Source organism: Schistocerca gregaria, chromosome 3 (genome assembly GCF_023897955.1).
Source record: "Schistocerca gregaria isolate iqSchGreg1 chromosome 3, iqSchGreg1.2, whole genome shotgun sequence".
NCBI lineage: Eukaryota > Metazoa > Arthropoda > Insecta > Orthoptera > Acrididae > Schistocerca > Schistocerca gregaria.
The window spans coordinates 144,589,873-144,613,228 of NC_064922.1; the positions used below are offsets into that span (position 1 = coordinate 144,589,873).

The following is a 23,356-nucleotide window of genomic DNA, read 5'->3' on the forward strand; positions in this document are numbered from 1 at the left end:
GCACGTCCACATGTACGGTGACTGGCAGTGATTCCTTCTGTCATGAAGTGTGTACTGAGTGGATGATAAACAATTCACAACAGTTTTGGGGACCAGGAGTCATCGTTGAAATAGACCAGGAGAAGTTTGGGAACGGAAAACACAACAAATGCCGTCAAATAGTAGGAAATTGGATGTTTAGTGGAATTCAGTGACGGTTGAAAAAATGCTTCCTTGAGCCCCTTGAATTTCAGAGCAAGGAAGTGCTGTTCAGAAAAATAAAATAAAAGGTCCTCCCTGGGATGACAATCATCAGTGACTGCTTCAGTTCATACAACATTATAGGTACTAAAGGTTTTCAGCACCATAGAGTAAACCATAGTCTGAACTTTGTAGATCCAAAAGATCATTCCATTCATACACAGAACATGGAGAGAAAGTGGGAGGACATCAGAAGCGTCATCCCACAACGTGCCAGAAAGTGCAAACATTTTGTGAGTTACTTGGCTGAGTACATGTTCTGTCGAGCACATTGCCAGATAGAAATATTACATCACTTTACCTGCTTCAGAAAAAAAGAAACTTTACCCGCACGGCGGAACTATGATGCAATAGTTCTTTTTAAGGATGTTGCAAGCACAACTAGTGACTACAATTCTGATTCTGTGTTCTGATTGGCTAAGGATGTCACGTGTCCTGTGCGGACTGTATAACAAAAGCACATCACACAGTGTACTCTAAAAAAACTGTAAAATATGGTATGATAGCTTCAGAAAGTGTGAAATCTATAGTTGCTTATTGTGCAAATATGTAGTTTCAATGCTTCAGTGCATTATAGATCTGTCCAAGAGATGTCCTTTTCTTCTCAGTTTGTTGTGCTACAGTGCCTGAAAATGCAATATCGATGTAGATAAGTGGTACCTCTGTGGATTATATCTCACAAAATATTTCCAACAATTGTCTCTGAAAATCTTATATCTATTAAATGAATAGCATGCAAATCTTTATGTGCATAACACTCTGAAGAAATATATTCACAAGGAACTCATTCCAAATCAAGATTTATGATGCAACTGATCCATGGAACATGAAATGAACTAACAAAATATTTCAGTTTCAATTGAACATCAACTTCTCTTCTGGTCTTCTAAAAGCAGTACGTTGTTGATACGCCTTACAGTGTCGGGGGCTAGAAAAGAGGTGATTAATAAGAGTCTTTTTATTTGGTCACAGTTTTACCCTGGTATTATGACTATTCTTTGGTCTTCTGAAGGTTTTAAATTTTTCCCCTCCCACACCTTTTGTGGCTACTTACATTGTGGTCTCCATTTTGGGTTTGACCTCCACTTTCCAAACTATACAGAAGTGTGGCCTGATTGGGGAAGAATACCTTACTGTGATGTACTACCTCTACACTGTGTGCTGTTTTTCTTTTGCACCTGCCAATCAAGTGGATCTACCTCTAAAATCCAGCACAGTAGCTAGTCCATTATGGTTGAGTTGTCATGTACCCTCTCGGTGGTAGCCCCTGACAGCGCAGGGATCTCACCACCTGTGTTACAATATTAAAAAAAGAACATATATGAATGGGAAAATTTAAAGGACAATATTACTGCATAATTAGAATTGTTCTGCTTGTACGAATTTAGGCCATTTGGACTTCCTCTCTTACATTTCAATTGCACATTCAGACAGACAACTTCAAGGACACCAATGGGTGTCAAAAAAATGAAGAAAATCCTCCTTATTTGGCTCTACTTCACTTCAGTAAAAAATATTTAATACTTTTATTAAATCTTCTCTTACTCATAAACACATATAATACATAACACACCTAATACTTTATAAGTAATACATCCTAACCATCCTTCCACATACAAGAGAGTGAAAAACAAAATCATGTACAAGGAAAAATCCAGAAGGGACGCAAGGATAATAGAGTGGATACTGGAGCTTTTATCATGGCCATGTTTTCCTCCTCTGATGAGATGTTTCAGGTGCCAGAGGTTTGGACACGTCTTCCCAGTGTTCTAATTAGACTATCTATTGGGCATGTGGACAGGCATCCCACGAGGGCAGCCCTTGTGGCTGACCATCTTAGTGTGTCAACTGTCTGGAACTGCATCCTTCTCGTTCACCTTTAAGCTCATTGTCCAAGAGGGAGAAGAAAATTCGAGAGTGTAAAACACTTGACTGCCTGTTGTATCAAGATTCAAAGAAAAATTTGAAAGACCTAACCCAACTGATATGGTCTCAAATTTTGTGACTGTTGTGTCACAGCCCATACCAAATGCGTTGACAAGGTTTTGCGTGACACCACCTGGCCCTGGTCATATTCCAGTGCCTGTCCAACAGTTTGGGGAGGGAGCATCAGCTTTCATGTCCCCTACCTTTATAGCACCAGTGGTACCCACACCATTGGTGCAGTAAGAGATGCCCACTCAATCTCTAGCATCATCAGGGGCAAGGACACCAGTCAGGGTGTCCACCTCTCAAGTCAAGGACCAGCAGTTATAGGCTGCAGGATGAAGAAAAGCACGGTCCTATTTGCACCCAGAAGATAAAATGGGAGAAATCTTCACAGTCATCAAAGTCTCATGAGGGTAAGAAGAATAAGCGGAAAGATAAATTACTTTCTGAGGCTTCAGATGTTCCCCTCGCCACCCTTGTGAAGGTCAAGACTATGCACCTTGATGACTGATCACACAATAAGCTGGATTGTGGCCTGGTAGTGAAGTAATCACACCCATATTTTTCATTTGCCACTTTCTCAAACCTGACTCAGTAACCATTGCAGTCACAACAGATATTCAGATATAGGTTATGACATGTCTGATATGCCTGCCTCCATTGGCAATGATGTAGCACAGATGAATAGCGAAATTCTGCATGACCTACAGAAGTGTCGGAACTTTGATGCTGTCAATGACCTCCTGAATGGCTGTTTTCAGCTCAGCAATGTTTTTGAGATTATTGCTATACACCTTGTCTTTATTATAGACACATAAAGACTTATGTGTTCAGATCCAGAGAATATGGCGACCAATTGAGGCCCATGCTAGAGTACCACAGAGCCAGAATGCTGTCCCCAAAGTGCTCCTCCAGGATATTATTCTCTTCTGCTTCGATGGTGTTGAGTTTCATATTGCGTGAACCATATCTTTTTAAAACCAGGGCCATTTTGGATAATGGGGATGAAATTGTCTTCCAGAACCTTCACATACCATTTGAACCATATCATGGTTGAATAAATCATAAAAAAGCAACTGGTTGCATATTTATTACCAGTTAAATGCCAGTTTAAATCACAGTCGCAGTTCGTCATCCACAATGGATATACTGAAAGAACAATATCTTGTCGAAATCAGGGTCATTTTTGATAATGGGGGTGAAATCATCTTCCAGAACCTTCACATACCATTCAGTAACCACCGTGCCATCAAGGAATATCGCACTGATTATTCCGTGACTGGACATTGCACACTACACAGCCACTCATTGAGAATGAAGAGAGTTCTCCACCATGAAATGCGGATGCTCAGTCCTCCAAATGCAACAATTTTGCTTATAGAAGAACTGATCCAAATGAAAGTGAGCTTTGTTGCTGAACCCAACAACAATGCGCATGCTAATTCCCATCATGCCCTGCAGCCAACCTACAGTTTGAATGTCCTAATGCAAACTGTTCAGAAGTTGTGATGATTTTATTTAATATAGTTCAATAATTGTCACCCTTTATCATTTCTGTGATCCCACACCCCATCGTCCCAAGTATAGACTAAACTCTGCTGCATTTGCAGTCATCTGCCACCCACGATGGTTACTGGCTTCCTCATCAGTGGTAACATCTGCACTGATCCCATGGTACTTGCCATATCTTTGCGACACATTTCGCTGAGGTGCAGTAATTGTAGTAATTACCATCCTCATTTCCTGACATGGAAACACCTCATTGGCAGTGCTCACTATCCTTCCATGCACATGGCTCTTCATCATACAGTGTCCCTTTTCATGAGTGGGAGTTGCACTGTGCTTTGGCTGTGTGTCGAGATACGGCTCATGGGTCCAAAAAAATCCGCAACCAAATGCTGACACATCTTTGTGCCAACAGCATGAAACATATTCTTGGGCTTTTTAATCATATTTGGCGGGAAGGAGAATTTCCCTCTCAATGGCAGGAAGGTGATACTACTCCTGTCCTGAAACTTGGAAAGTACTGACATATTTTAACTAAATACCAGGCAGTTTCTATTATGAATGGGCTGTGTAAGCTATTCGAATGAATGGTCAAGTGTTATCTTTGTTGGTGCCTTGAACCAGAGGCCGTATGTAACAATTCCAAAGTGGCTTTTGAGCTTTCCGTTCCATCACAGATTATCTGGTTCATCAGTTTTTTGCAGTGCGCAAGGCTTTCATGCATCACCAACATCTAATTGCTTTCGTGCATCGCAAACATCTGATTTCTGTGTTCTTTGATCTACAGAAGACATAAAATACCACCTTGTGACATCACATCCTACCTACACTGCACGAGTGAGGTTTCCAGGGCAGTTTACCCATTTTTATCCAGAATTTCCTATCTCTCCAGCTGTTTTGGGTCCACATAGGTTCGACTATCAACAACAAATATGTACAGGAAACTGGAGTTCCTCAGGGGTCGGTTCTGAGTGTAATACTGTTTGCTATTGCCATCATGGCATTGTAAATGCAGCAGGCCGTGCAGTCTCTCCGTGACTGTATGTGTGTGACCTTTTCCTGTACAATGCCTCTGCATCATTGCACACCACTGAGCACCAACTTCAGGGTGCTGTCTGGAGAGTACATGACTGGGCCCTGAATCACAGTTATCAATTTTGTCTTGCATTTTTGCCAACTCTGGACAGTGCACTTGCACCCAAAAATTTATCTTGGTGACCAGTTACTCAAAGTTGTTGAAACTTTTAAATTTTTAGATATTTTATTTGACAACACGCTAACTTGGCTGCCACATGTCTGCTGGCGCAAGGCAACTTGCAGAAGAAGCTAAATGCTTGCCATTTTCTTAGTAATTCCTTGTGGGGCACAGACTGCATAGTTCTTCTGAGATTTTAGAAAACACTGATTTTATCTCGCTTGGACTATGGATGTGCTGCCTATGGGTCAGCAGTGCCGTCCATACTGTGCTCACAGGTCCCTGTTCACCACACTGGCATGCATTTTGTATAGGGGCCTTCCATGCTGGCCCTGTTGACAGCCTCCTGGTGGAAGCCGGTGTCCCGCTGGTGCGGGTTGGACGACAGCAGCTTTTGGCTGATTATGCATCACAATCTGTCAGATGCCTACTGACCCATGTCACTCAACACTGCTCCACAGCCAACAGTTTAGACTGTTGGCGAACCACACAAACGTGGGTAGACCATCTGGGATTCGACTCAATACTCTACTGAAGGACCTACAACAGCCACCTTTAGTCTCTGTTCCTAGGGCTGCCTCTCAACACTGTGGTCTGTAGCCTGTCCTGTGATATGGATGGAGCTCTTTTGTGGTTCCAAGAAGGATGCTGTGTTTCTTCGCAATTATTCGGTATGCACCTACACAGATGGATAAAAGGTCAGCAGCAGGGTTGGTTACACTACACTGCAGTACACATGTATTTGTATACAAGCTGTCTGGGCAAGAGATACACATAAACAAATGCCCACAACAACATAGCTCAACATTTTATGTTGTCGGGTAAATACACAATCGATAGAGACCCTCTCCGGTATGTGATCCTCACCATTTCCTAAAACAACACTGAGTTACATAACGCAAGTGCACAAATGTTTACTGTGTACCAGGCAGACGTACTCCCGATAGTTAACATGTGGATACCACAATGAATGGCGCAAAGTGTGTTCTGGTTAGCAGAGTTAAAGTCTGTAAGACGTTTTCGGTGGCATGGAAGAAGAGAATGTTATGTGGATCCTCCAACATGTAAATCCATATGTCAGAGAGACAGGACTCTTAGAGAAACAGGAAGATTGATTTCAAATCCTGGAAAACATCCTAAAACACTTTTCGATTAATAGACCATTGAACGTGTGCTAGATGCTCACCTAAATCTACACTCCTGGAAATGGAAAAAAGAACCCATTGACACCGGTGTGTCAGACCCACCATACTTGCTCCGGACACTGCGAGAGGGCTGTACAAGCAATGATCACACGCACGGCACAGCGGACACACCAGGAACCGCGGTGTTGGCCGTCAAATGGCGCTAGGTGCGCAGCATTTGTGCACCGCCGCCGTCAGTGTCAGCCAGTTTGCCATGGCATACGGAGCTCCATCGCAGTCTTTAACACTGGTAGCATGCCGCGACAGCGTGGACGTGAACCGTATGTGCAGTTGACGGACTTTGAGCGAGGGCGTATAGTGGGCATGCGGGAGGCCGGGTGCACGTACCGCCGAATTGCTCGACACGTGGGGCGTGAGGTCTCCACAGTACATCGATGTTGTCGCCAGTGGTCGGCGGAAGGTGCACGTACCCGTCGACCTGGGACCGGACCGCAGCGACGCACGGATGCACACCAAGACCGTAGGATCCTACGCAGTGCCGTAGGGGACCGCACCGCCACTTCCCAGCAAATGAGGGACACTGTTGCACCTGGGGTATCGGCGAGGACCATTCGCAACCGTCTCCATGAAGCTGGGCTACGGTCCCGCACACCATTAGGCCGTCTTCCGCTCACGCCCCAACATCGTGCAGCCCGCCTCCAGTGGTGTCGCGACAGGCGTGAATGGAGGGACGAATGGAGATGTGTCGTCTTCAGCGATGAGTCGCTTCTGCCTTGGTGCCAATGATGGTCGTATGCGTGTTTGGCGCCGTGCAGGTGAGCGCCACAATCAGGACTGCCTACGACTGAGGCACACAGGGCCAACACCTGGCATCATGGTGTGGGGAGCGATCTCCTACACTGGCCGTACAGCTCTGGTGATTGCCGAGGGGACACTGAATAGTGCACGGTACATCCAAACCGTCATCGAACCCATCGTTCTACCATTCCTAGGGGAACTTGCTGTTCCAACAGGACAGTGCACATCCACATGTATCCCGTGCCACCCAACATGCTCTAGAAGGTGTAAGTCAACTACCCTGGCCAGCAAGATCTCCGGATCTGTCCCCCATTGAGCATGTTTGGGATTGGATGAAGCGTCGTCTCACGCGGTCTGCACGTCCAGCACGAACGCTGGTCCAACTGAGGCGCCAGGTGGAAATGGCATGGCAAGCCGTTCCACAGGACTACATCCAGCATCTCTACGATCGTCTCCATGGGAGAATAGCAGCCTGCATTGCTGCGAAAGGTGGCTATACACTGTACTAGAGCCGACATTGTGCATGCTCTGTTGCCTGTGTCTATGTGTTCTGTCAGTGTGATCATGTGATGTATCTGACCCCAGGAATGTGTCAGTAAAGTTTCCCCTTCCTGGGACAATGAATTCACGGTGTTCTTATTTCAATTTCCAGGAGTGTATTAGACTAGGTAGTGGGAAACTAACTATCCCTCCATTCATCATTGCTTGAATCACGCACAAAACATCTCCAGTTACATGCTTACAAATGCCAACTTGTGCATCACATTAAGCCAGAGGGTCACTGCAGGCGAAGTGGTTCCGCTCTTGAAATGTTACATTTTTTAGACAAAAAAGACAAAAACTACTACATCAGTGCAGTGCTGCTCAGTGATTAATCTACAGTCCCTGTCTGTGGCAAAGCTAATCGACAAAGCTGTTCAATATGGAGAAGTGAGGTTACAGGAGAAGAATTGATTGGATATGAAAGGGGAACACTAAAACTTAATGTGTGGTGCAATCGTTTATCTTGATATGTTTGAGAAATATGCAGAACCACAGATACCACCCATCATCAGTTTGCAGCAGGATGTTATCGTTTCCTATCGGATTGGAAGGAAGGAACCCCATTGCCAGGCCCTCTCAGTCTCCCAATCTGACTGCTGGTTTTCAACGTGTGATGGTTTATCGAGGACATTGTTTACAGAACAAATGTTCGACATCACGTAGACTTGAGATGACAGATTAACGTCGCAGTAGAGGCCAAACACCTATTGGCCTTAAGAACATATGACAAGGAAGGGAGCACCATTTTGATCTAACGAGTGACAAACTGTGCCCACATTGAACTGTACCAGTCTCCATAAACATATCAGAGTGTACAGTGTTGGACAGATAAAGTTATAAACCTTAATAGATACTGAAATAGGAACAAATGTTTAAGTATACTTCTAGCCTCGACACCGTGTATTTAGGGTCAAAAGTCTGTTTTTCAGAATAGTTAGAGCTACTTGATATATGTGTAATTTCATTCAACTGTACTTTAGATATGACTGGAACTATTTGTTCACACCTCCTTCCTTATTCACAGCTCATCCAGCTTATTTGACAGTATTTTGTGTTCCACTGTGTTGAATGCTTTAGCAACAGGTACACTCCCTGATCGAACTAGTTTCCTTTATGCATTGCTTTTAGGACATGTTTTGAGATATGCTGTTGCCAGATCAGTGCCTTTCCCTGATTAGAAACCGAACCGGTCTTTGGAAAGTGTTGTGTTTATAAACTATAATGAAGTATTTAAATATTGTTGCAAAGGACAAGACTAGTGAGAGTGGCCTATAGTTTTCTGTATTTTTAGTGTCACGCTTTCTGAAGAGAGTGTCACCTTTTTTAAAGAGAAAAAGCAATTTAGTATGTTTTAAGTAGCCAAGAAAGCAACCTGTTTGAATGATTGATTTGTAATGTCAACTAATGGTGACATTAGGCTTTCTATACAGTCCTTAATCAAACAAGTTGGCAATTCATCCAAAAATGGTGAAATTTTATTTTTCAGTTTGTAAACTGCTTTGTAGATTTCCTCCTTTTCTGTGCATACTAATAACATTGAGTGCACTACAAATTTATCTAGTTGTTCTGCATAAGGGGCAGTTTGAAATTTTTTTCACATAATTTTTGTTCCTATATTGCTGAAGTGTTTTTATATTTGTATAGTTTGACAGATATATTAGATTTTTTTATTAGAATCCCATTGTCTATGATATTTGTTTGATTGATTAATCCTTTTGTTATCTGATTCGTACTTTGCAACTTCCATACTGCTTTATTTTTGTTTTCAGCAGTGTGTGTCAGCTTACAGTCACATAGCGTGTGTCAGTTTTAAATTATGAGACCTCTTTGCTGCAGGCAACATTTTCTGTATGTTTCGCATACCAGTTACGAAAGTATGAGAAAGATGGATTAGTTCCTTAAAATGTTAGGTAGAATAGTATTATAGGAATGCTAAGAGGGTTGTCCACAAAGTAAGTTCTGTTTCTATTTCTGCCCGTGGCAGCACTATGATCGCAGTTCCGAGCATGCATGGCAGTTACTCTGACTCAAGGAGAAGACATGTATGCCATTTTCAGATTGCTGCTCCGGTATGTGCTTTGTAGTGCTTCTTTATAATGTCAGCCATAATTGAAAATGCCGCCATGCAGCACAATTTCTTAATGGTCACGCAGTAACCATCTGCATTGATTGATTGGCCTCATGGTATGAAATCAATAAGCAAAATACCTTTTCTGTCCCAAGAAAACAGTGCATATGACTTTTCGAGGTGCCAAGATTTGCTTAGGTTTAACCTTCTTTGGGGATGAAGTGTACCTCCATTCCATTGATTGCTGTTTTGTTTCAGGGGTGTCATACAATACCCAAGTTTCATCCCTTGTGTTTATCCGAGAAAGGAAACCATTACCTTCTTCATTGTAGTGTGTCAAAAACTGAAGTGCACTGCCCATCCATTGTTTTTTGTGTTGTTCAGTAAGAATTTTGGGTACCCAATGTGCGTAAAGTTTTCGAAGTTTCGGTAACAATTTCATGAATTACTGATCGAAGGACTTGCGGAATTTCCGTAGCAAGGTCACTAAGTGTAAACTTATGGTTGTGCTTAATCTTCTCTTCAGTTGTGTGAATAAGTTCATCAGTAATCACAGACGCGTGCCCACTTCGTTCTTCATTGTCCACTTGATCACATCCTTCATAGAATAGTCTGACCTGTCTTCTAACCATTGAATCACTCATAGCATTTTGTCCATAAACCTCGCAGATTTGCTGATGTATTTCCTTTGGTTTAAATTTCTTTGTATTTAGAAAACGAATCACAGATCTGATTTCACACGCAGCAGCATTTTCAATTATGGCTGATATTATAAAGAAGCACTACAAAGCACACGTTGGCAGCAGCTATCTGAAAATAGTGTACATGTCTTTTCCTTGGGTCAGAGTAACTGCTGCGCATGCTCGGAACTGCAATCATAGTACTGCTATGGATAGAAATAGAACTTACTTTGTGGATGACCCTCGTATCATGTACATACATACATACTACATACATACATACACTAATTTCAGATGTACCACAATACACTTTTATTTATAAAAAGACCAAAATACTCTAACTCTCAGAAAACCAAACAAGAACAGAAGAAAGAATGTCTGTACATACAGAAAGATGGTTCACTGATCACACTCAATTGATCGATTGTTTTACTGCCACACAGCACTGATCCCACCTTCCTGTCCACTCCCTCTTTTCCATGCGTGCCATGGTCGTTGCAGAGTTAAGGAGAGTTCCGAAATTATAATTCCCTCGTGGACATGCTGGATTTTGTCACTGATGGGGCATAATATATTATCCGCATCCTCCATGATGAGATCATAATGCTGCAAATCATGGAAAATAACCTGTCCACAGTAAAACTAGCTGAATACTTGAAATAGAAAAGGTGTTAGTGTCAAAATCATTGTTGTTGTTGTCAAAATCATAAATTTGAGGAAAATGCATATTAACTATACTAGGTAACTAGTGGTCATAGTTGCAGTATTAGTGTGTTTTATTTGGAAGCTAAGCACAGTATGAATATAATTTACAAAGGAAATTACAAATTTTATATTGTAATAGTATGAAAGTGCAAATGCAGTGAAAACTCTTTAAGTGCCACACTTAAGCACTCAGCAAAAAGATGCACAGACGATAAACAGAAGAAATATATTTTGTTCATACACTAAAAGTTCATTCCATAACAATTTTGTGAAACTGTATGTGGTCATTATTTGTTAGTTACTGCATTATTTGTCAAATCTGTCTTGTTTTCTTCAGAGATGTCGCTTGGGTCATCCTGGCCACATAGTTGCATTTTCTTGATGTCTTGTACTGATACATTTTTTCTCAAAATAGTGATACCTTCCCAGGCCTCTATTTCATTTAAGATTCTTTGACCTTAACTATGTGAGGCTTAACCTATCCGAGGTATACTGGCTATGGTTGGACAAAGATAAGTTTTGCTCTGTTTATATTATAATTTGCTGCCTTCTTGAAATTTAAGAAGTTAAACACGTTCATGTTACTGATCACAAATGGCTTTGTCTTGATTGGTATATCATGTACTTTACATCTACCCGAACAATACATGTAGTAACTATCTCTTTTCTCAACAAGGGCAAATTCCTTGCTGGAACTTAAGGAGTAACGACCTGATGCCAGGAACTTGTGATTTATATTTTCTTCAAAAACACCAGTTATAACCTGGTACATCCAGAGGAGGAGGGGGGAGAGGACTCTGGTTTTGTTTTGTTTTGTTTTGTTTAGAATGGCTATCACTCCAGATTATCAGTTTTTTATTTAAAGTTGTGCCATTTGCAAAGGTTTGAATCAAACATGAAGCAGTTTCATTAGCACCAAACACTGTCAGACTTTCATGCCACAGAGTCATATATGCATTATTGTCACTTGCCGTATGCACACCGAGTGTGAGAAATAAAATGCTTGACAATATCTCAAAATTGGAATGAACAGCACATGTTGCAAATCAGTGGATGCTGTATAGGTAACATTACAACATTTTTGGATTCATTCTGGTGCTGCTTCATCATAGCCGTAGCGTTTCTGGTCAGACAAGCTGTCATTTACTTTTTCTCATGTGCGTTAATAATAATCTTTGCGTGTATGAACAACTACAGTGAAAGAAGATCTTAGGGAAATGCTTCTTAAAAGTATCATTATAAAAAACAGTACGTCACTTGTGAATCACCATTGATGTTCTTGAAGGTGTTGAACATTTGATATACATTAAGATATGGGCTGAGATATTCCTTTTCATTTTTGCATAAGCTATAGTGACTTCGCTCTCTTTGAAAGATTGTTGAAATAGAACATAAGCTGGTACAGCATTTACACTGTATTTTCTGTATTGCATTTTAATACCCCTTGCCTCTTTGTATATGGTAAGGCATTTCTTCTTCTTTTCAGTTAGTACCTGGATTTTCTCCTGAGTTAACAAAAGGATCTCAGCAAATGTTCCTCTGCAAACTTGCACTAAGTCACCTTGCCTATATGGAACAGTGCAGTGAACAGTTGTTTGCCTCCTGCTCCGTGAAGGACCATTGGAGCTTCTGTGATGTATTATTTTAACATGCATCAACCTCATAAGTTAACTCCTCTGCCTTTCAATATCTTCTAGGGCATAAAAATTCTTCAAACAGATCAATTTCATTTTTTATAGCAGAGGTTATTGCATTTAAACTTGCATGCACACTGACTCTGTAAGCAAGGAGAACCCTGTGCACTATAAATTACGTTGACTGTTACAAAATAAAAAACAACTCTAAGGATAGTTAGGTCTTATTGTTCCTTGCATATAGAAAGAACAAGAATAAACATTCTGTCCAGGTATGGCACAGGTTTGCAAACAGTAATGAGGCTTACCTCCTGTGCTGCATGAGCTTTTACAGCAATATGTTTATTGCTTGAAGTTATGTATTCCTTCCCTACATATACAGCTTTTTTCTCATGGTAGCCACAGTATGTTCACTTTCAGTTTGTCACTTCTTTCCACTCAAACTCTTACGAACATACATGTGCCATCTCTGTAATTTTATTCAATATTGAGGATGAAGCAAGCGGAACATAGCACCTCCCATATTTTAACAGCAACGGCTGTTAAACCACATGCCATCTGTTGATTGTATTCAGAACAAAATTTTTATTTGTGGCAGTCTGAATCCATTATGTTATTGGGCTTGGCATGCAGATCCTATTTTACACACAACTTCAGAATTCTTTATTATGGCACTTAGAGGCATTTTTATTTCAAGTCTTCAGTTCTTCTTCACGACTGGCAATTAGTAGGAACACTGTCGTCTATATACGACCACATACACTAATTTCAGATGTATTGAAAATCAGTTTTATTTATCAAAGACCAAATACACAATGTGAACACTCAAAAAATCAAACAAGAATAGAACAAAAATAGTCCATATAAAAAGGTACTTCAGTAAGCACACTCAATAGATTGTTTTACTGACAGTGTCATAAAATTTAGAATTTTTTAATTTGCATCTATACTGCTGTATACAACTTTCCATGTCTGATTTGCTATTTATCTGACAAAAAATATTCATATGAAGACAGGCATTTTCTTTGTTTTTTTCTGTAACTACTTTTATTTTTACAATTTGACCAAAACGTTCAGATAATCCTAGATGTACTACACCCACCCTACAGTTTTCTTTGTCTAAATCTGTTAACAAATGATCAGTAGCTGTTAGTGATTGGTTTGTTATTCTTTTTACATTGTTAACCACTAAATTGAAACTTTGAGTAATGCTTAAGAATAAGTCACAGGTAGCACTGCGATTCAGTGTGTTTATATTTAGGTCTCCACATGTCAGAATGTTGCCCTTTGGAGTGAATATCATATCAGGTCCTGGTTTAATTTAGACAAAAAGATATGAGTATCTTCACTAGGAGATCTGTATGGACATAAAATAGTCTAAAATAGTCGATTTTTACACACTTATGTGGCTCCCTTAATTCTATTGTTGCCAATAGAAAATGTTGCTCTTCACTGCACATAGATCACTTCTTTTACTGTAATTGATGCATACAATAATAATAAAACACATTTAGCAAAACAAAGAAATATATATAATTTCACATGTTCATTTTTATGTATAGTACACAAGTTTTAAAACGGTTCAGACTACACTCGGATGTTGATGGATTCGATCCAGCGGAGTGCCTCATGGGGTGCTTGATGGAGCTTCTCAATGCCACCAGGGAAACGTCTGATTGGACAGTCATTCACAATGTGGCTCATTGTTTGGGAGTCACCACAGATCATTTCTGAAATTAATGGACAATTTAGTTTCACTTAAGTACAGAAACCTCCACAGTTCATATATTTTCCACTGTACTGTAGTGACCTGGCCTATGCAGGACTGCTACATATCAGGATGGGTGAGAGAAATGGTGCAACAGAGGGCTGATTTACTTTGGGGCACACAGTGAAACAGTAGTAACATCAAATAGGTATTCATTTCCAGCAGCAATGTACAGTGCAACGGCCATTGTCTAGGCCACCCAGCATGCGTGTCAATGCAGCTGTTTGGTGTAGTGTGGTCCTCGAGCAAGCAAAGAAACGGGCATGGTCTACTCAGGGCCTTTGTAGTTTCACTGGCTTTGCACCCACGCAGTTACTTGTGGTCCCCATGTCATGCATTTGGATGCTATAGCTGAACTACATGTTCTATGCTGAGCAGCAGTGACACCTGTCACCCACCAGGGATCAACAAAGACGGTGGCCATTGACAGATAGGCGCCCGTGAAAGTGGGTGTCCCCCCAGCCACATTGTAGAAAACTTGGGAGTCCGTCGGCCAACATCTCTGAGGTTGGAAACTTTACCAATGTGAGGGGCAGGTGTGTGACCAGCTTCCAAGTCTGGCAGCCAATGGTGTGGCATACCTTGGGCCAGAACTTGACAGATCGATCTTCATCAGCAAAATGTTGGTCACGGTGTGTCTGAAACTCAACAGACTGTGTCAACCCAAGACATATTTTGCATATTTCCACTCAATGATGTCATGTGGTGCTCAATAACATAGAATATCTGACAGGTAGCAAAGCAAGTTTTAAATCTAATTTAAAATCATTTCTCCTGAACAGCTCCTACTCAACTGATGAAGTCCTGCTTAAAAACTAGTTTTTTTCTATCATTTAAGTGTAGTTGCAAAAGTTGAAATAAAATGATATTGTGTTCATTAATATTGACACTAATAATGTATACAAATCTTGTAAACTGAATTGTTCCACATCATTTCAATAAAAGAAATATTCAGATGATCTCTGGGACATATAACTGACTCCCTCTCCGATTTAAGACACAGATAGAATGACGGCATGACTATATGCCCTGGGAATCAATGCTCAATTATTTATACCGTTGTTGCTACGCTTCTGATGTATTCTTACTAGGTGGGACAAGAGGAGTTGTTCCTCATTACTCACTCCATCAGCTTCTCCTGGCTCATTCCCAGGCTCTGCACTAATCATCGGTTGCTAGTCATGGTCATATTTGCAGTGTGTGAGTTTTTGGCAGCACACAAGTGCTCAGAGTTACAAAATGATATTTTGCTCATGGTCACACTGTGTTGAGGCGTTAGTTGTTCTATGTGCTTCATCTGTGAATGGAGTCACGAACCTGTCTAGCCATAGTGTTTGACGTGATATCAGCAGTACTCTCCAGTGGCCTACCTGATGAGTACATTCGACTCATCAGGCCCTGTTGCCAGGCAAGAGCTGAAATACAACTTTTTAAGAAATTTTACAATTTATGCACCAAACTTTTTTTGGGGCATGGTATGTCACCTCTCTATTCACAGATTTGTGCTGAATCTTCCAAGACAAGTCTTCCACACAATGTTAACCATAGAACTGCCTTCTATGCTGATAGCTGCTAAACCTGTGTGTTGCCATGTGTCCTGCATTGGTTTCTCCCTTATCCGCTGTTAACATGAGCTTCTTTTGAAAAGCAGTTTCGAGAACCTTATTACAATGCAATCCTTATTCTAATGCTTATACTACTCAAATACAGTGGTTTTGCTTCCATTGATCGTTCCCCCAGCCTATGCTGGCTAGCCACTTGACTGGCAGATGGTGCGTTGGTGAATTTGTAGACTGTACATGTCTGTGTTTATTACAGAAATAAAATGTGCAGATACCTACTAAAAGCACACCACAACTGGTAGCTGAAATGATCAAATCTATAAAATCTTAGGCAGACATGCGATGTGAGTATGTTTGCACGTCAGTCTGTACTGGTCTGTCTGGTTCAGCTCCCTTGAGTGCATTCTGCAAATCTGCCAATCACATAGTTGCATGAGCTGCTTTATTATCTGAAATCAACAGTACCCCCTACATACTTATACATCCCATTTCATCACATACGGGTGAATGGTGTAACACTGAAATTTCACATTAACCCCACTATAGGTAAGTGAGCTGCTGTACCTACCCTTGCACATTATTACTATTATCCTGGCTATATGGAAAAACAATGCTAAATTACTTTATTAATTCTGCTACATGTTTTCATTCTGGCGGGAGCTGTTTCTCTTTGAGGCATAATCATAATATAAACTCCCATGGTGGAATCAAAACTGGACTGAGCCGCTCATGTACTGTGTCATACATTGCTTCCTGCAATACAGTCATCTCACTCCTTGAATCACCAAACTGATCTTCCAGGACATGGAGTAATCGTGCAGTGGCCAATTTGTTATCTAGTTAAGTTAATTGCCTCTCTATCTTCTCCAGATTGTTATTCAACACCTTTTTCATATCACTGATATATCAAGTTAGTGCCATCGCTAACTCGCTTACTTACCTTGCATTGTTCAATACTCTCTGCTTCAAAACAGACAAGTGTGTTGCATGCCAGTTTAAGACACTTTCATACAATGTGCCATTTGCTGGGCACGACCAAATGTATGATCTAATTTCCGATCATCATCCTCATCCAGCACCCTGAACACTGTGTTTAGTAATTCCCCTCCCATGTTGAACCACCTGTCTCCTTCAGAGTTACAGTCTGTGACAACCATGCTCTTAACTTACTGTAGGTAAGCTGTGACTCATGCTACTTCCCTGTGCAGTTTTATATAATTTTGAGAAAAAAAACTTTCCAATCTCTGAATATCAATTGTAATGTTCCAAATCAGATTTTAGAAAATGTCCTACCCACTGAACCCACCTTAGTTGTGAAGTAATCATTCAACACGTCTTACTTAGTTACCTTGTTTCTCATTTCATCCGAGGGAACACCTTCGGAACCCAACATGGGCAATGTGTTTTCCATTCCAAAATTATCTTCATATGAAATTGTACAAAACTACATGAGCTTTCACTATATCTGTAGCATAGTAAAGATCCACGTTAATTGCACCATGTAAGATTCTCCATTTGGACTAAGTATTCCAAAAGTACCTTCCACATACTTGCGTCCCGGTCGGCCAGCAACAGCTGTGACTCCTGAAAACATTGATGCTGTGAGGAAAATGATCAAAGAAGATCCACATCTTGCATTTTGTGACATTGAAGGGACCCTAAATGTTGGATCAACAGCAGCACGGACCGTTGTTCGTATTCACTTAGGTCTTACTAAGAGATGTGCCCGTTGGGTGCCACATTCCCTGACAGAAAGCCAAAAGGAGGAGAGAGTGGACTGGTCTTGGGACTTCCCTCCATTGAATTTTTCAAGCATGAAACAATACACCTACAATATCGTCACCGGTGATGAAACATGGGTCTACCATTATGACCCTGAAACGAAGAGACAGTCTTCTGTGTGGTGCTTTCCAGGGGAGGAACCATCCACAAAAGTTTGACAAAGTTGGAGCTCTGGAAAAAATATAGTGGCAACTTTTTTCGCAAAGATCGGGCATCTCACCTTTGTGACCTTTGGATGCTTGACTTCCATGTGGCGATGACTTTTGGAAGACAATCGTTCATGAAACATTCAGCATTGACTGTACGACGTGTCTACAAAGTCTAAGAGTGGGTACCTTCTGCTGCATCACAACAATGCATCTGCGCACAGGGCTGTCAGAACAGTGGACTTTCTGGAGAAGGGAAAACGTGTGAGTGTTACCCCATCCCCCATATTCACCTGACCTGGCCCCCTGTGACTTCTTTCTGTTCCTTAAGACTAAGGAAAAAATTCAAGATCAGCGATTTTAATCAGATGAAGAGGCCATTGTAGCGTATGAGAGTGCGCTAACAAGGGAATGGTCAGACTTGTCATGCCGAAACATGTATTGCTTTTTTTAGCACTGTTATTTAACTGTGCAAAAGGTCCGTATGCAAAATTGTAGCTGCTGACATGAACTGTAAGTCACCTAAAAAAAAAAAAACACACACGAACATGGCTGTGTTTCCTACTTGACGCTTGCAGTGACGGTTGGCCAACCCTGGAAATGGCGAGTAGCGAGCGTTGTGCACACGGTCAGGAAGTGCGGCCGTCTTATTGCAGCATTCACTAAAGAGGAATATCGCTGCACGGTTTTGGTGGAAAGGGGAAACGAATATTCGTTTCTGTGGCATGTACGTACGTATTTTGAAACATACCGTCCTGGAACTGGTTAGAGATGTGAAAGATGTTCTGTACATATTCATCTATACTCTGCAAGCCACTTTACGGTGAACATTCAGTCTCCCCTCACAGGTGATGGTGAACCCTGTAAATCTTTAGCAGCTTGCGATGGAGATATACCACAGACGCCAAATGAAGCAATCAACAGAAAACACGCATGAAGACTATGTGTTGTGTGACATGGTTGTTAAACTTCTAGATGAGCATGTAAATGGCGCAGACATGTGGCTAAAAACAACTGAAACACTCGATATTGCAGACTGTGAATCTACAGACAGTGAAGACACCGACGAAAGTTGCACCCATGAAGACTCTTCGACTGATAGTGCTGCGTACCATTATCAATTATCTCCAAAAGTAACATCAGCAACTACAATTACCTTATCAGACAAAGAAAAAGCAGTGACATGTTGGTTGAACGAAAGTGGTAAGAAACGCCTACATGTCAGTACTGTTCAAAATAAGTATCGCTTATTCTGAACATGAATTGTATAGATGGAAAAAAGGAAGTCGCTGGATGACGTAAGAGTCAACTGGAAATTGCGACGGAAATAAATGTGCGACTTTTTGAGCTATTTACCGATGCCAGACAACAGTCATTTAGTGTCAGTGATACAACGTTGTGTGATTGGGCGTTACAGATTGAGAAGCTGCCAATGTGATAGGCGCTAAAGAATTTACAAAGTTGGATTAGTCACTTCAAAAGATCACATAAAATTGTGGCAAGAAAAATAACAAAATCTGTATTGAGAAACAGGTCGGAAAATAAATTGACACAAATAGAAATGATAGAAGCATTTCTTACGAATGCAAAAAATAAGATCACTAGTTTTAGTGAATCATATGTGTACAATGCAGGTTTTCAAAAAGAAATGTGTGTGAGAACAACACTGTCCTTCAAAGGGGAAAAACATATAGAGGCAATTGCACAGTCCATGACTGCACTCACCCATTCATACACTACATAATTAGTCTGGATGGTTCATTGCTGCCTAAACTATATGTGTGTCTTCAAGAACCAACTGGACGTTTTGGACCACGTGTCAAAAGAACAATGTTCTATGCAAACAATCTTGTGGTAGACGCATCGAAGTCTGGAAAAATGGGAAATGAAAATGTTACACTTTTCAGGCGTCATGTTTTTCTTCCGTTCTGCAGGAACAAATCTCTTCTCCTTCTAGATTCGTGGTCAGGTCATAAAAGGTCTGATTCATTAAAAGCTGTATTTCAAGCCCACCCTGAGAAAGAAGTAGAGATACTTCAGATTCCACCCGGCAAGACGAACGTAATTCAACCTTTAGACAGAGAATTTTTCCGTCAGTGGAAGGTATTTTACAGAAAACTAACAGAGAAAATTATTGTGTGCAAATCACTGCAATTTCCTGTCTATCACCATGACAATATTCTCAAGCTGCAATCAGTAGTACATTATCAATTTTCCTCCCCACGGTTTCAGAATTTGATTAAATATGTGTGGCACTCCTCGAAATATACTGATACTAGGTGTGATTACTTCCTAACACCAGCCCAGTTCTGTCTACGGAGATCTAAAAACGTCTGTGATTAGCAGGGCTGTCATATGTCATCTTTGCTTGTATGTTCTTGGTGCACAGAAAACCTATTTTTGAACATTGTATCAATATTTCACATTTTTGCGGTAATTACAAGAAACAAAATTTGGATGTGTTCTAAACCTTATATTTATTTGTGTCTATTTCATAGTTATTTGGAATGAATGTTGTAGATAACATATCAGCCATATTTATCAACGAATGTTTAATTATCATATGCTTTCACTGGGGGAATCAGCTCTCACACTGCTGTGGCAAGAGAGCGGCATGTTGCTAGCACCACCTTGTCCCTAGATGGCGTTGGTATAATGTAGCCAGAGAGGTCAGGTTGTACTAGAGGCAGTTATAAGTGCGGAAACCATGCGACAATAATGTCTTACTTCATAAAATTGTTTACAGACTTCCAGGTTATGTCAGCAGCTAAAATTATGCATACAGACTTCTTGCAATGTTAACTCACAGTGGTAAAAAAGCAACACAGGTTTTGACATGACAAGTCTGATCATTCCCTTGTAAGTGACATCCCAAAAGAAGCTTGGACTGACATTTTCTAAGTGGTTTCAGAGAATGGAAAAATGTATAAATGCTAATGGAGAGTATTTTGAAAAGTTGTAAATGTTTTTTCGCAAATAAATATTTTTTCACACATTCTGTTAAAAACTTTTGGCATAGCCCTCGTATGGCTGTCCATCTAGTACTTACCGATAGCCTTTCCATTGGTACTTCACAGATAGCTCCTCATCAATACGTAGTGTCAACTGAATCTGCAGTACAGTGTGTCAGCCTACCAGAAGCTGATGCAGTCAAAAGTGTCCGCCATTCAATTCTACAAGGACACATACAATCTCAGCCTGAACTGTCTCCACAGTTCTCCCAGTGAGAGCTCAGAATATGATTTTCACAATTTGTAAAACATCATTTAACTTCACTTTTCCTACACTTACTCTGACCTATTATTTGTAAACCTGCATTATATAACTTATTTATCAAAATCTAAATAAAAATATTCCTTAAAAAATTGTGTTGATTGTATTGTCTTACCTCAGTTAAAGCCAACCTCTGAATCGGTTGAATACATTTCCTCATAATTGTATCTGGTCCTTTAGCTGCCCCGTAATTCATGAAATGATTTTGTTATACTGAAGTAATTAAAAGATTTGTCCTCCTGCAGCTTCAGGAAAATAGGTTAGGTTGCTCCAAATTCTTGCTGTAAAGTGATGAGAGGGTGCTCCCAATGAGACACTGTACGGAAGAAAACACAAAACCTATGATGAACTGTGTATGTGTGAAAGGGTTTCATTCATTTTTGGTTGTAACTGAAAACAAACCAAACCAAATGGAACCGAATATGTGAGAAACAGGTCTTACTGGTACTAATTATCAGGTCTACCATTACTCTTAAATAAGTCCACAGGTTCACATGGCTTCACAAACTTAACTTTAAACATAATCTATCCAGTAACCTCACAAATTAAATCTAGCATCTGAGAACAGATACAGAATCAAACATAAACAAAGTGAAACTCACTACACCACATTGTGCTGAGCTGATACTGCGAAAAGAGCTGTACGTGAATATGAAAAAATTCTGAACTGTCAGGTATTGATGCAGGTGGAAATACAAGGAGAATCATATGGAGTGGATGCTGTGGTTATACCTAATTTCAAAAGGAAGCCATTATTGGCTCCAATTAGTTGACAGAGCATAATGCAGAGACAGATTACCAGAGAAGTGAATGAAGTTTTACAACGGAGAAAAGAAGAAAACAGTAAAATTTAATGACAAAATGACAGTAGATAGAATACAAGGTTTTTCCTGTATACACTGAATGGCAGCTTGTTAAGACAAAGTAGAAGAAAATATTTAGTAGATCCTAATTGAAGTTGTATATATCAGAGTTGTGATGAAGCATCAAATGAGCTTCCAGGGGAAAAAATCGACAGCAAAATAAATGGTATTTCTAGTATAGGAAGTGTAGCAGCTGGACAGCTAAACCTGTTAATTGGAAGTTTCAGGAATGTTCTTATCCCAATCAAAATGGCAGAATAGTAGTAGTGGAAAAAGAACTACATAAAATGCTTAATACAAGGGAAACAGAGAGGGCTCAAAGTCAATACAGAAGCCCGTTGGTCATTGAGGCAAACAAAAATGGAAATGTGTGTTGGACATGTGACAAGGCATTTGAACCAGAAAGGGATCAGCCAGTAAGTGTAGATGAGATACTTGAAAATTAAAGGGTGCAAGAATATTTACAAATCTTGATTTCATATCTGGATATTGTCAAATTCTGCTAGTCCCAAAACTGAGGCCATATGCAACATTTTTAAATGAAAGGAGATGTTACCATTACAAAATGCTACCTTTTGAATTGAACATCTTGGTATCAGCTTTTATCAGGACACTAAACCAAGTGATAGGGGAAGAGTTGTTGAAAAAATTACCATTTATGTGGATGATATAGTGATGGTCAGCAAATGATGGAGCACACAAAGACATTAGAAAACTGTGCTCTTGCAGGAGCAAGGCTTAATTTTTAAAAAATCTGCCCTACATGTTACTGTCCAAGACTATGTATTGTTTTCTGCTATAGTCTATGCTGCACCTCGCTATTGAAAGATCGTTCACCAGCGAGCTGATGATAGAGCCACAGAGAGATAGAAAAAAACTTTTTCTGATAATGAGAAATAGTAAGCAGTTAAAATTTCTTATTGCTGCCAGCTTTTCTGGTTCACGTTTTATGCCTTCTGTGTCCTAGGAAAGGAATCTTCAGTCTTTCAAATTTTGATTTCTGAAAATTAATAAGTCTTACTCCAGCAAGTGTATGATTTTGAATGTTTCTTCTAAGTGTTCCATGTTTCATTGACTATGAATGTATCACCCACATAAAAAGTAATTTCTTTCAACATTTGTGTCTCCCACACCCTGCTAGTGTCCTGATAATAGCTGATACTGATAAGTCCAATAAAAATGATAGCACTCTGTATTGATAACATCTTCCTTCATGTGAAAATGCTGTCTATGAGCTCGATTCCAGGTCGAGCCGAATTCGACGGTATCCACATGCGAAATGGACTCATAAATATTCTCACTTGAATTTTTGTAGAAGTCTGTCTTACTGTTCGATTCCTTGTTGGTTCAAATACTTTGTTAGCCTACCATGCATCCAAATCGAGCGCTACATTTCTGTTACTCTTTATCACAATGACTAAATGGCTGTTGTATTGACTCTGAGCTCTCTCTATTGCTCCTGTATTCAGCATTTTTTGCAATTCTTTTTCTACTGCTTCTTTCGCGGTCTGTGGAATTA

The 23,356-nt window shown here is 40.4% G+C and overlaps 1 long non-coding RNA gene across 2 annotated transcripts in view; it reads left to right on the forward strand.

Moving 5' to 3' along the window:
- The window catches only part of LOC126354790 (uncharacterized), a 71,521-nt gene that overhangs the window by 5,395 nt on the left and 42,770 nt on the right, over positions 1 to 23,356 (forward strand). The window lies entirely within an intron of this gene.